This window comes from Peromyscus eremicus, chromosome 8a (genome assembly GCF_949786415.1).
Source record: "Peromyscus eremicus chromosome 8a, PerEre_H2_v1, whole genome shotgun sequence".
In the NCBI taxonomy this organism is placed as follows: domain Eukaryota; kingdom Metazoa; phylum Chordata; class Mammalia; order Rodentia; family Cricetidae; genus Peromyscus; species Peromyscus eremicus.
In genome coordinates, this window is record NC_081423.1 from 52,857,396 (window position 1) to 52,868,445 (window position 11,050).

The window sequence follows — 11,050 nt, forward strand, 5'->3', positions numbered from 1 at the left end:
CTGTAACTCCAGTCAGGGCACCCAACACCCTCACACAGACATACATACACTAATGCACATAAAATAAAAATAAATTCTTAAAAAAAAAAAAAAACCTCACCAGCCATATACCCTAATGCTTTAGGTTGCTAGACAGTTCCCCAGGAAAAGCCTGCCACCAAGTAATGCTTATGCTTTCTTCAAGTAGTTTGGTCTCCTTCCTCAGTTTACCTCCCCTCTTAGCTCTCAAGCCAGGCCTTGAAGTGAACGTGAAAGCCTGTGTTGGAGATATTCTGTCAATACAGTCAGTAAATAGTTCTTAGATTTCCATTGACTTTGATGAATGAGCCATTTCCATGAGCCTCTACCAAACTGTATACTGGCTGTGTGCAAAAACCAAAAAGAACAGGCTGAGTGTGACAGCACACCTCTTTAATCCCAGCGTTCTGGAGATAGAGGCAGGCAGATCTCTGTAAATTTGAGGCTAACCTGGTCTACAGAGTGAGTTCCAGGCTAGCTAGGGCTATGAGTGAGACTCTGTCTAAAACAAGGAAAAGAAAACAGTGTGCCTTCTGATTCAAAGCCAGACACATTTCTTGGTCTCCAATATTTCCTCAGATTCCATTGAAATAAAAGTGGAGAACACAAGCTGGAGAGATGGCTTAGTGGTTGAGAGCACTTGGCTGTTCTCGCAGAGGTCCTGGGTTTGAGTCCCAGTACCTACATGGCTGCTCACAACCATCTGTAACTTCAATTCCAGTGGATCTGATGGCCTCCTCCAGCTTCTCTTGGCCCCCGGCATACATGTGGTACACGGAGGTACATGCAGGAAAAACACCCATAGATGTGAAATAAAATTTTTAAAAAATTGTCTTTTAAAAAGATAATTTGTAGCTGAGAGGTGATGGTGCACACCTTTAATCCCAGCACCTGGGAGGCAGAGGCAGGAGGATCTCTATGAGTTCGAGGCCAGCCTGGGCTATAAAGCAAGTTCCAGGACGGGCTTCAAAGCTACACAGAGAAACCCTGTCTCGAATTTAAAAAAAAAAAAAAAAAAAAAAAGATAATTTGTGTTGGGTGGTGAACACTTTTTTGTTTGTTTGTTTGTTTGTTTGTTTGTTTTGGTTTTTCGAGACAGGGTTTCTCTGTGTAGCTTTGTGCCTTCCCTGGAACTCACTTGGTAGTCCAGGCTGGCCTAGAACTCACAGAGATCCACCTGGCTCTGCCTCCTGAGTGCTGGGATTAAAGGCGTGCGCCACCACCGCCTGGCTTTTTTTTTTTTTTGGGGGGGGGGTGAACACATTTTTAAAAGAAGCAGGCAGACCTCTGAGTTTAAGGCCAGCCTGGTCTACAGAGTGAGTTCCAGGACAGCCAGAGCTACACAGAGAAACCCTGTCTCGAAAACAAACAAACACACAAAAAAGGGAAAAAACAAACAAACAAAAAGATAGTTTGGAAAATTGTGTCGTGTGTTTGTGTGAGTACATCACATGTGTGGGTGCATGAGTACGTGTGTACATGGAACTCTCCATCTTAGTTTTAGAGAGATAGTCTCTCACTGACCTTAGAAGTCATCTGTTTGGCTGGAGTAGCTGATAATGAGCCTCAGGGGTCCATCTCTCCTCATGCCTCTCCACCCAGAGCTGGGTGTGTGGGTGTGCACTGCCCCAGACGGCCTGAATGTGAGTGTTGATCTGACTCAGGTCCTTCACGCTCACATGGCAGGCAGTCATCACTGTCGACGTCATCTCAAAGCCCCAGCTTGAGGAACACTTCAAGTGTGATGTTTGAGTCTGTTCTCAGTTGGGATTGCACACGGTTGCAGACTTCATAACTTAAAAGGAGTTTGCTTTGACTCATGGTTCTGGTCCAAGGTCGAAGGGCCCCACTCAGTGATGGCCTTCCTCTTGCCAAAGTCCTAAGCAGCACAGGACATCACATGGTGATAGATAGGGAGCATGAGAGTGGCCGAATTGGCTTGATAGGCAACTCACTGTGAAGATAACCCACGAACTCACTCATTGCCCGGATGGATTGATCAATCTACCACTGAGGGCAGAGCCCTGGTCACCTCTCAGCCGGGTCCCGTCCCACCTCTGATTATCTCCTAATGAGGATTAAATTCCAACATGAGTATCAGAGGCCACAGAAGGCCATAGAAGACGACATAAGAGTGTAAAACAGGGCTGGAGAGATGGCTCAGCAGCTGCTGAGCACTGGCTGCTCTTCCAGAGGACCTGGGTTCAATTCCCAGCTCCCACATGGCAACTTACAACTGTCTGTAAGTCCTGTTCTAGGGGGTCAGACACTCTCATGTGTACATACATGCAGGTAAAACACGAACGTACATAAAATACAAATAAAGCTTTTTTAAAAAAGAAAGCAAAACAGGTAGAATTAAAGAATACATTCATGACTGAAGGGAAAAAATAAGCTATGATATGACAATAATGTTTAATTGGTAAAGTATCCATTTAAAAAACTCAAGTTTTCCCATATTGTTCTTAGAAAGGCATGTGGGGCTGAATGTATGGAGAGTTACGGTTTGGATATAAAGTTCTCCCGAAAGCCAGTACCCAGTGTCACGTGCAGAGGCAGGCTTTGGAGAACTGATTGGATCCGGAGGGCTTTGCTTTCATCATTGATGGATTCAAACTTTGGTGGGGTTTTCTTTTCTTTTTTTTTTTTTTTTCCTTTAGCCTTTATTATTATTATTACTTTTGATTTTATGTGCATGGGTGTCTGAATGCGTTTGTCTGTGCACCACACACATGCATTGCCTATGGAGGCCAGAAGAGGGTGCTAGATTTCTTGGGACTGGAGCTACAGACACTGGTGAGCTCCCTTGTAGGCGCTGGGAACCGATCCCAGGTCCTCTGGAAAAGCAGCCAGTGCTCTACCGCTGAGTTTTCTTTCCAGCCTGGAATTCAAACTTGTACCAGACTATTGGAGGGTGGTGGGACTATGGAAAGAGGGCCCTGTTGGAGCAAGTAGATTACTGGGTTTGTGCCTTGCCTTCTGTTTATCCTTCCGGCTTCCGGTCCTCCTTGGGGGGAGGAACTCAGCCATAAGCTCTCCACCACGATGTTCTTCCTCATCATGGGCAAAGGAACAACAGCAGCAAGTGACCATGACCTGAGACTTTGGAAATGGCTTCAGATTAGTCTCCCGCTTTTGTTTCCTAGGTGTCTGTAGCAGCAATGAAAAGTCTAGCCAACACAAAGAAGGTCTAGTGCCAGCCCATTGTTTGCTGGAGCTAAGCCTTTGTTGACATGGTCATGATAGCATAGCGTAAGTCTGTCTGTTGGGTTTTATCTTTCATACCGTCCAGTCCAAAGGAAAGTCTGATTCCCCAAACCACAAAGGCAGTCCAAATATCCAGAAATGAGCTCCGCCTGGACTATAGGAGAAGTTGTAGTGGACAGATAAAAGCCAGCATTCCGCAGGAACTTGTGAAGCTAGTTCCCCTCTACCAAAAAGTAGTTTTCTTCCATCTGGTAGAAGGGACATATGGCTACCTGGGGTGCCCATCAGCATATCAAAGTGCATGCTGGTGTCACAAGTACCTGTTACACACTTCAGAGTCCATGCTGGCTCCTAGCCCTTCTCATCTCCTCCCCTACCCCAGACTCCCTCCAGCTCATGGGCTCCCCTCCGGAGAGCTATTCACACTCCTTATAACCCTGCTATTTCTGCTCTTCTCTCTCTCTCTCTCTCTCTCTCTCTCTCTCTCTCTCTCTCTCTCTCTCTCTCTCTCTGTGTGTGTGTGTGTGTGTATGTGTATGTGTGTGTGTGTGCATTCTTTATTCTGTTTCCTGCTTTTCTCTCCTGTCCCACAGACAGCCCTGGCCATGTCCAGTCTGCTGGCCATGTTCAGTCCCCTTAATTTCTCCCTCTTCTCTGCACTTTTTCCAGATGCCTCTGGTGGTTCTCTCTCTCACATCTACCATCAAAACCTTCCCCTTAACCGTACCATGGAGCAGTCATGCTGTCGGTTTATACATAGACTCATCCTCAGCAAGATCCAGAGGCTTGGCTGTCAGCGTAGCAAACCCCACAAATGCTTACAACCTTGAGTATTGTAAATGTGAAGCTGAGAAGGGGTTATGGGAGTGAGGGAGCAGAGTATAAACGAGACACTCCTCCCCGGTCACCCTGACAAGGAGACAAAGCAATAGATGCTTACTTCCATAAGCAAGACATGATGGTACACAGCGGTGATCCCAACCAGCAAGTGGGTATTTTGAGTCCAGCTGGGCTGCATGGTGAGACCCTGTCCCAAACAAACAGATGCAAAGCCCCACTGTTCCACAAGCTGGGAATGCAGCTCAGTGGTAGAGAACTTGCCTGGCACATGATAAGGCCCCGAGTTCAGTGCCTGGACCTGCTGGGGGAGGATAAAAAGAAGAGAAAACATTATAAATATCATCTTCATTGGGGAACAGAAAGGAAGAGAGTGTGGACCACACACCCGACATTTTATACGTTAGCGACATCAACAGCAGCGTTGGTTTTTTTACAAACCCAGAAGTATGAACGTTATTAAACAAGGATTTCTGGAACAATGCCTAGAAAAGGCGAAAGCAAGCTGTTCCAGGGGTCGCCTAGAGGGGCTGGGATGGGATGGGGGGGGGGGGGACGACACTGACATTTCCCATTATGCCGGGCTTTGCCAGGTGAATGCAGCACTGTAATTTGGGAAAAGGAAAACCTTCCAACAGCAGGAAGCCTTGCTGGAAAGTGGGATCCGTCCCCACGGCCTGCACCAGGCCTCAGTCCCACCTGCTAATGGAAAAACACGAGGACTGGACCCTCAGAGACAGCAGCTCATCTGCAGCTCCTGTAACTTTGCCTTGAAAAATTAATTTAATACACTTAACCTTCTTGTTCTTGGTTTGCCGCCAGAGCTAAAATTGACTTGCATTCTTCTAGGACACTGATGGGAAACGACTTGGGGAAAGTGTAGGAAAAATACTGAGGGAATCCTGCCAGTTTCATTCCCCCGCTTCTTCCACTTTCCTGTTTTCTAAAGCTTCTACCCCAACACTGAAGAAAGAGAGGCCTTTCTGGTTTTGTTTTTCTAGGGAATGTCACGTTGCCTTCATGCATCTGACACAGTGATTTGGTGTATCACGATGTCATCTCAATGGCTATTGTGTTCCCAGAGCCAGCTAGAGTTTGTGAAATGAATACATGCAGTCTAACCTCCCTAGAGTAGGGCCAGAGTGACTAATGAAGGTGAGACACAGCTCACAGCCTGTGGCTGGACAGTGATCATCCTAGCTTGCTAGAAGTGAAAAGCTACCCAGGTTGAGAGACTGTCAGTGCTGAAGCCAGGACAGTTTGGGATGAGTTAGTACAGACCCAAGGGAGGCCTACACCACCATTTGCTTTTAGCCCAAATGTGTAAGCTTCACTCATTCAGTCAATCAAATAACTCAAGGCCCCATCCTGAGTACCTTCTTCTCCTCACCCGTTTGCCTATCCATGCCTGACTGTTACCATCATCTATCAGTGGTGACTCCCTAAACCCTTTTCCCCACTGACCATGGGATCCTCCAGAGGCCTCCCTCCTCCTGGATCCCCTCTACACCTTGGGCCTATCTCATTCTCCTTTTTGGGTGGAAGGGGGTGGTTCAAGACAGGGTTTCTCTGTGTAGCCCTGGATGTCCTGGAACTCTGTAGACCAGGCTGGCCTTGAACTCAGACATCCGCCTGCCTCCATAGTGCTGGGATTAAAGGCATGTGCCACCACTGCCCGACCTCATTCTCCTTTTTTTTTTTAAAGATTTATTTATTTATTATGTATTCAGTGTTCTGCCTGCGTGTATGCCTGTGGGCCAGAGGAGAGCGCCAGATCTCATTATAGATGGTGGTAGTTGCTGGGAATTGAACTCAGGACCTTTGGAAGAGCAGCCAGCTCTTAACTGCTGAGCCGTCTCTCCAGCCCTCAATCTCCTTTTAAAAGCCTCCTTCTCTGGCTTCTGTATCAGTCTGTTCTTCGATTGCCAATAGCACAGTGTCATGGATGGAGGTTTATTCTGTCTCGTGGTTCTGGAGATGCAAGAATGCAGGGTCACATCTGGTGAGCTCTTTCTTGCTGGTCATCCTACTGTCCATGGTATAATGCTGCAAGCATCAGGGAGTGGTGATGCACGTACACGTGAAGGTGTGTGTGTGACAGCCAGCCCTAACCTGATGGCACTGTGTTAGCGCTTGTTCTATCTCAGTTAATTAGTGACACTTCCCCCAGAGAGCTCAGACCTGTGTAATAATTTACACATAACTCCCCTGTGATGGCTAAAGAAACTTAATATGGTACCAGGCATCCCTTAAGGGCCATTGACCTTTGCCCTGGAATGTCTGTGAGATCCTAATGGCCTTCAGGTGAGAGGATGTAGGATGTAGGCAGAGTTTCCCGTCCCAGCAGCTGCTTTCAAATGACCACACTGAGGCTTATATTACTTATAAATGCTTGGCTGATAGCTCAGGCTTATTACTAACTAGCTCTTACAACTTAAATTAATCCATTTCTATTAATCTACATTTTGCCACGTGGCTCCTGGCTTTACCTGTGCTCCAGCATGTCCTGCTCCCTCTGTGGCTGGCTGGCATCTCTGACTCCACTCTCCTTCTTCCCATCATTCTCAGTTTGGCTTTCCCACCTAACTTCCTGCCCAGCTACCAGCCTGTCAGCTTTTTATTAACCAATGAGAACAATACCTGTCCACAGGGTACAGAAGGGTTATTCACAGCAGTGGGACTGGGATGAAGTTGTGTTTTTATTACTGTATAACGGGAAAGAGAAACACCCGAGGGGACTAAAACCATTTCTTGCCCAGCAGCGGATTCCATAGGAAACGGTAGTGTGCACCTTTGATATCCATGTTATAAACCCTTCTTTTAGCATGCTGTTTGTGTGTGTGTTTATATGCCATGAGTGTGTGCAGTGTCCAGTGAGGCCAAAAGAGGGCACTGGATCCTCTGGAGCAGAGTTTCTCAACCTGTGGGTCAAAACCCCTTTGTGGGTCACTCGACCCTTTCACAGGAGTCACCTAAGACCATCTGCATATCAGATATTTACATTATGACCCATGACAGTAACAACAAAACGTAATTTTATGGTTGGTGGTCACCACAACATGAGGAACTGTATTTAGGGTCACAGCATTAGTAAGGTTGATAACCGCTGCTCTAGAGCCAGAATGACAGGAAGTTGTGAGCTGCCCAACATGAGTGCTAGGAACTGAACTTACGTCCTCTGGAGGCAGAGCAAGTGCACCCAACTACTGAACCATCTGTCCACACACCTTCCTTTCAGATTTATTTTATTATTTATGTGTGTATAGGTCTGTGTACATGTATGTGCATGTGTGTCGTGTGTGTGGAGTGCCCTCAGATACCCGGAGCTGGAATTCCAAGCAGTTGTGAACTTCCTGATGTCACTGCTGGGAACTGAACTCTGATCCTCTACAAGAACTTTCTGCTCTTTGTTGTTTTTGTTTTTTGAGACAGGGTTTCTCTATGTAGCTCAGGCTGGCCTCGAACTCACAGAGATCAGCCCTCCTGAGTGCTGAGATTAAAGGCGTGAGCCACCACTGCCCGGCTGAAGCAAGCATTCTTAACCACTGAGCCATCTCTTCAGCTCCACTCCCGTTTCTTTTCCTTTCTTTTTTCTTGGTTTTCTGAGACAGGGTTTCTCTGTGTAGCCCTGGGTGTCCTGGAACTCACTCTGTAGACCAGGCTGGCCTTGAACTCACAGAGATCTGCCTGCCTCTGCCTCCCAGAGGTCTGGGATTCAAGGCGTGTGCCACCACCCAGCCTCCACTCCCTTTTCTTATAAAGGCTCCATGTTTCAGTCACAGAGCTGAACTTTGATGAATTTATTTCATTCTAACAATCACTTTCCAAATGTCCCACTGCTAAATGCCACAGGTGGATTGATCTTGACAGTAAGAATTCAGTTTTAATATATGAAACTTGGGGAGACACTGGAGAGATGACTCGGTCAGTATTGCCTGCTACACAAGCTCCGGGACCTAAATTTAGACCCCTAGCGCCCATATAGCGAGCCGGGCTTCTGGAACTTCAGCCCTGTAGAGGGCAGACAGAGCAACCCTACCTGCCCCAGCACAGCCTCCTAAGAACTAGGGCTGCCCACCCCACAGAGAGTCCCATGTGGCCCAGAATAGCATTGAGCTCACTGCAGCCAAGGCCTTGAACTCCTGATTCTTACAGTGGGGTTACAGGTGTGTACCACCGCTCCTAACACAGAGCTTTTCTTCATCTGCTGTGGAATGGTCAAATGTGAGCAGTTAATCCAAAGAATTCCACCGGCTACGTACAGATGGCCCTGGTTGTCCTAACACCGTCCTTTACATCAACTGTCCTTTCCAATTCAGGATCATATGATTCATCAGCATTGTCTTTAAACTGCCTTTTCATTCACTTGCTTCTTCCTCTCATTTATTTTTGGCGGGCAGTGAAGAGAACGCCCAGCCTGCCAGCAGCTTTAAGGAAAACAGTTGCTTGGCCTTTGTCTTTCACAACACTGATAATTTTGAGTATGAGCCCTGATGTCTTCTTCTTCTTTTTTTTTTTTTTTTTTTTTTTTTTTTTGTTGTTGTTGTTGTTGTTGTTCTCGAGACAACGGTTTCTCTGTGTAGCTTTGGAGGCTTTCCTGGATCTCGCTCTGTAGCCCAGGCTGGCCTCGAACTCACAAAGATGCGCCTGCCTCTGCCTCCTGAGTGCTGGGATTAAAGGCGTGATGTCTTATGGAACGCTTCCCCATTGGTTTGTTCGTGGTTAAGCTCAGGTGGTGCTGTTCGAACAGGGCCACTGTGGACCGCCGCTGCTCCCTCTGTGTGTGTGTCAGGAGGCTCGTGGCTCAGCGTCGGTCGCTCGCTAAGGTGGCGTCTGCTGGGCTTCACCACCTAAGGCCACCTCTTCATCTTCATAACTAACTAGTATTTCGTGGAAGGACGTCCAGAGGCTCCGTGACCGGTTTCCATCAGCTCTCACCAGAGACCTCAGGGTCTAATTCTTGCCTGCGTCGTCGTTCGGTTCCTGACCAGCCTCTAGTTGCTATCGACAGACGACTACTGCCAGCGGCAGGCTCCTGTTTGCTCCATGGATTCATTTTGAGTGTGGTCATAAACTCATTACTCACATTTTTTCTTTTCTTTTTCTTTCTTTCTTTTTTTTTGTTTTGTTTTTGTTTTTCGAGACAGGGTTTCTCTGTGTAGCCTTGGCTGTCCTGGAACTCACTCTGTAGCCCAGGCTGGCCTTGAGATCATGGAGATCCCTCTGCCTCCAGAGTGCTGGGATTAAAGGTGTGGGTCACCACCACCTGGCTACTCATATGTATTTTAAAATGTGTTATGACCTATTTAAGTCAGTATCCATGTTAATACTTAAACTGTTTCAGTTGGTTCTCTGGGAAACTTGTGTTTTCAGTTCGGTTTGCTTGTTTGTTTGTTAATCGAGGTTCTGTTTCAGCCTCCCAAATGCTGGGATTGCAGGCACTCACCGCAACAACTCCCCCCACCCCCCACCCGCCACCACCCCCCATCTTTCTCTCCCTTCTCCCTCCTCCTTCCCTCCCTCCCCCATTCAGAACCCATCTCTCTGAGGAGGAGCTCCCTTCCTTTTGTGGAGACCACCACATAGAAACTAAGATCTAAACACTAGCTGAGTGTGCCTGGGTGTGTGCCTGCCTCTAGGCTCCCTGTGGGCACAGATGGAATATGCAAATGGTAAACAAGCAGGTGGACCCTGCAGCTTAGAGTGCTCCTCTTTGCCACGGGATAAAAGCTCAAGCCTTTGCCACTGGCACTACCGCACCACACATTCTAGAAGTCTGAATTGGTTTCTTTCCCACATCCAGTGACATGAAGTCTACTATGATGCTGAGAGCCCTAGGTCCGTCCAGTCCTCTGCTCTCCAAGAAACGACTGCACCCTACTACCCAGTGCTGAGTAGTCCTAAGTGTGGAGTAGGTTAAGGCGGATCCAGCATTCTCTCTGGGCTACTGGGATTTGTTGGGACTTAAGCCCACTGAGTATCACCGTGATAAATTCATGTCACCTCTGATCTGGTCCAGTCTACCAAGTGCTGTCTCCTATGGCTTCCCCAAGGGCCTCTTACCACCAGAGCACCTGAGTTTCTATCCTTGCTCTGGCCATGTTCACTGCCCGGAGTCTGCCTCCCACACCTCCCGAACCTCCCGCAGCCCATGCCTGGTAAGACTGTTTATCTTGAGGTCCTTGGCTCTCCTGGCCCAGCTCAGTACCTGGCACACAGTAAGAATTTTATACTATTGGTGTGTGGTGGAGGGAGGCTTCTGGAGATGGGAACTAGAACCTGGTTCATGCTAAGCAAGTGCTCTATTGCTGATGTGCTCCCTCTACTCTCTCTCTCCCTCCCTCCCTTCCTCTCTCTCTCTCTCTCTCTCTCTCTCTCTCTCTCTCTCTCTCTCTCTCTCTCTCTCCCTCTCCTATATGTTCCTTTCTTTTCTTTCTTTCTTTCTTTTTTTTGTTTTTTGGTTTTTGGTTTTTTGAGATAGGGTTTCTCTGTAGCTTTGGAGCCTGTCCTGGACCAGCTCTGTAGACTAGGCTGGCCTTGAACTCACAGAGATCCATCTGCCTCTGCCTCCCGAGTGCTGGGATTAAAGGCATGTGCCACCACCACCACCCAGCTTCTTTTTTTTTTTTTTTTGAGACAGGGTCTCTCTCTGTTCCTGTCTGTCTTGGAACTCATCATGTAGACCAGGCTGACCTTGAACTGACAGAGATCTGCCTGCCTCTGTCTCCCAAATGCTAGGATTAAATGTGTGTGCCACCACAGACAGCTCCTGTTATGTATTTCATGAATGAAGTGGATTCTCACTGAGCTTTCCGGGTTCTCTGAGACTTTCTCCCAATTAGGGCATTCTGTGTCCCACACAGCCTGACTCCCCCTAACCACACCCAGTGTCTCTCAAGTTATCATCTACTTACCTGACTCCCCTCTCCACTTCACAAGTGCAGGGACTGGACTCACTCATCTTTACTCCCCGGGACTAGCTGATGCC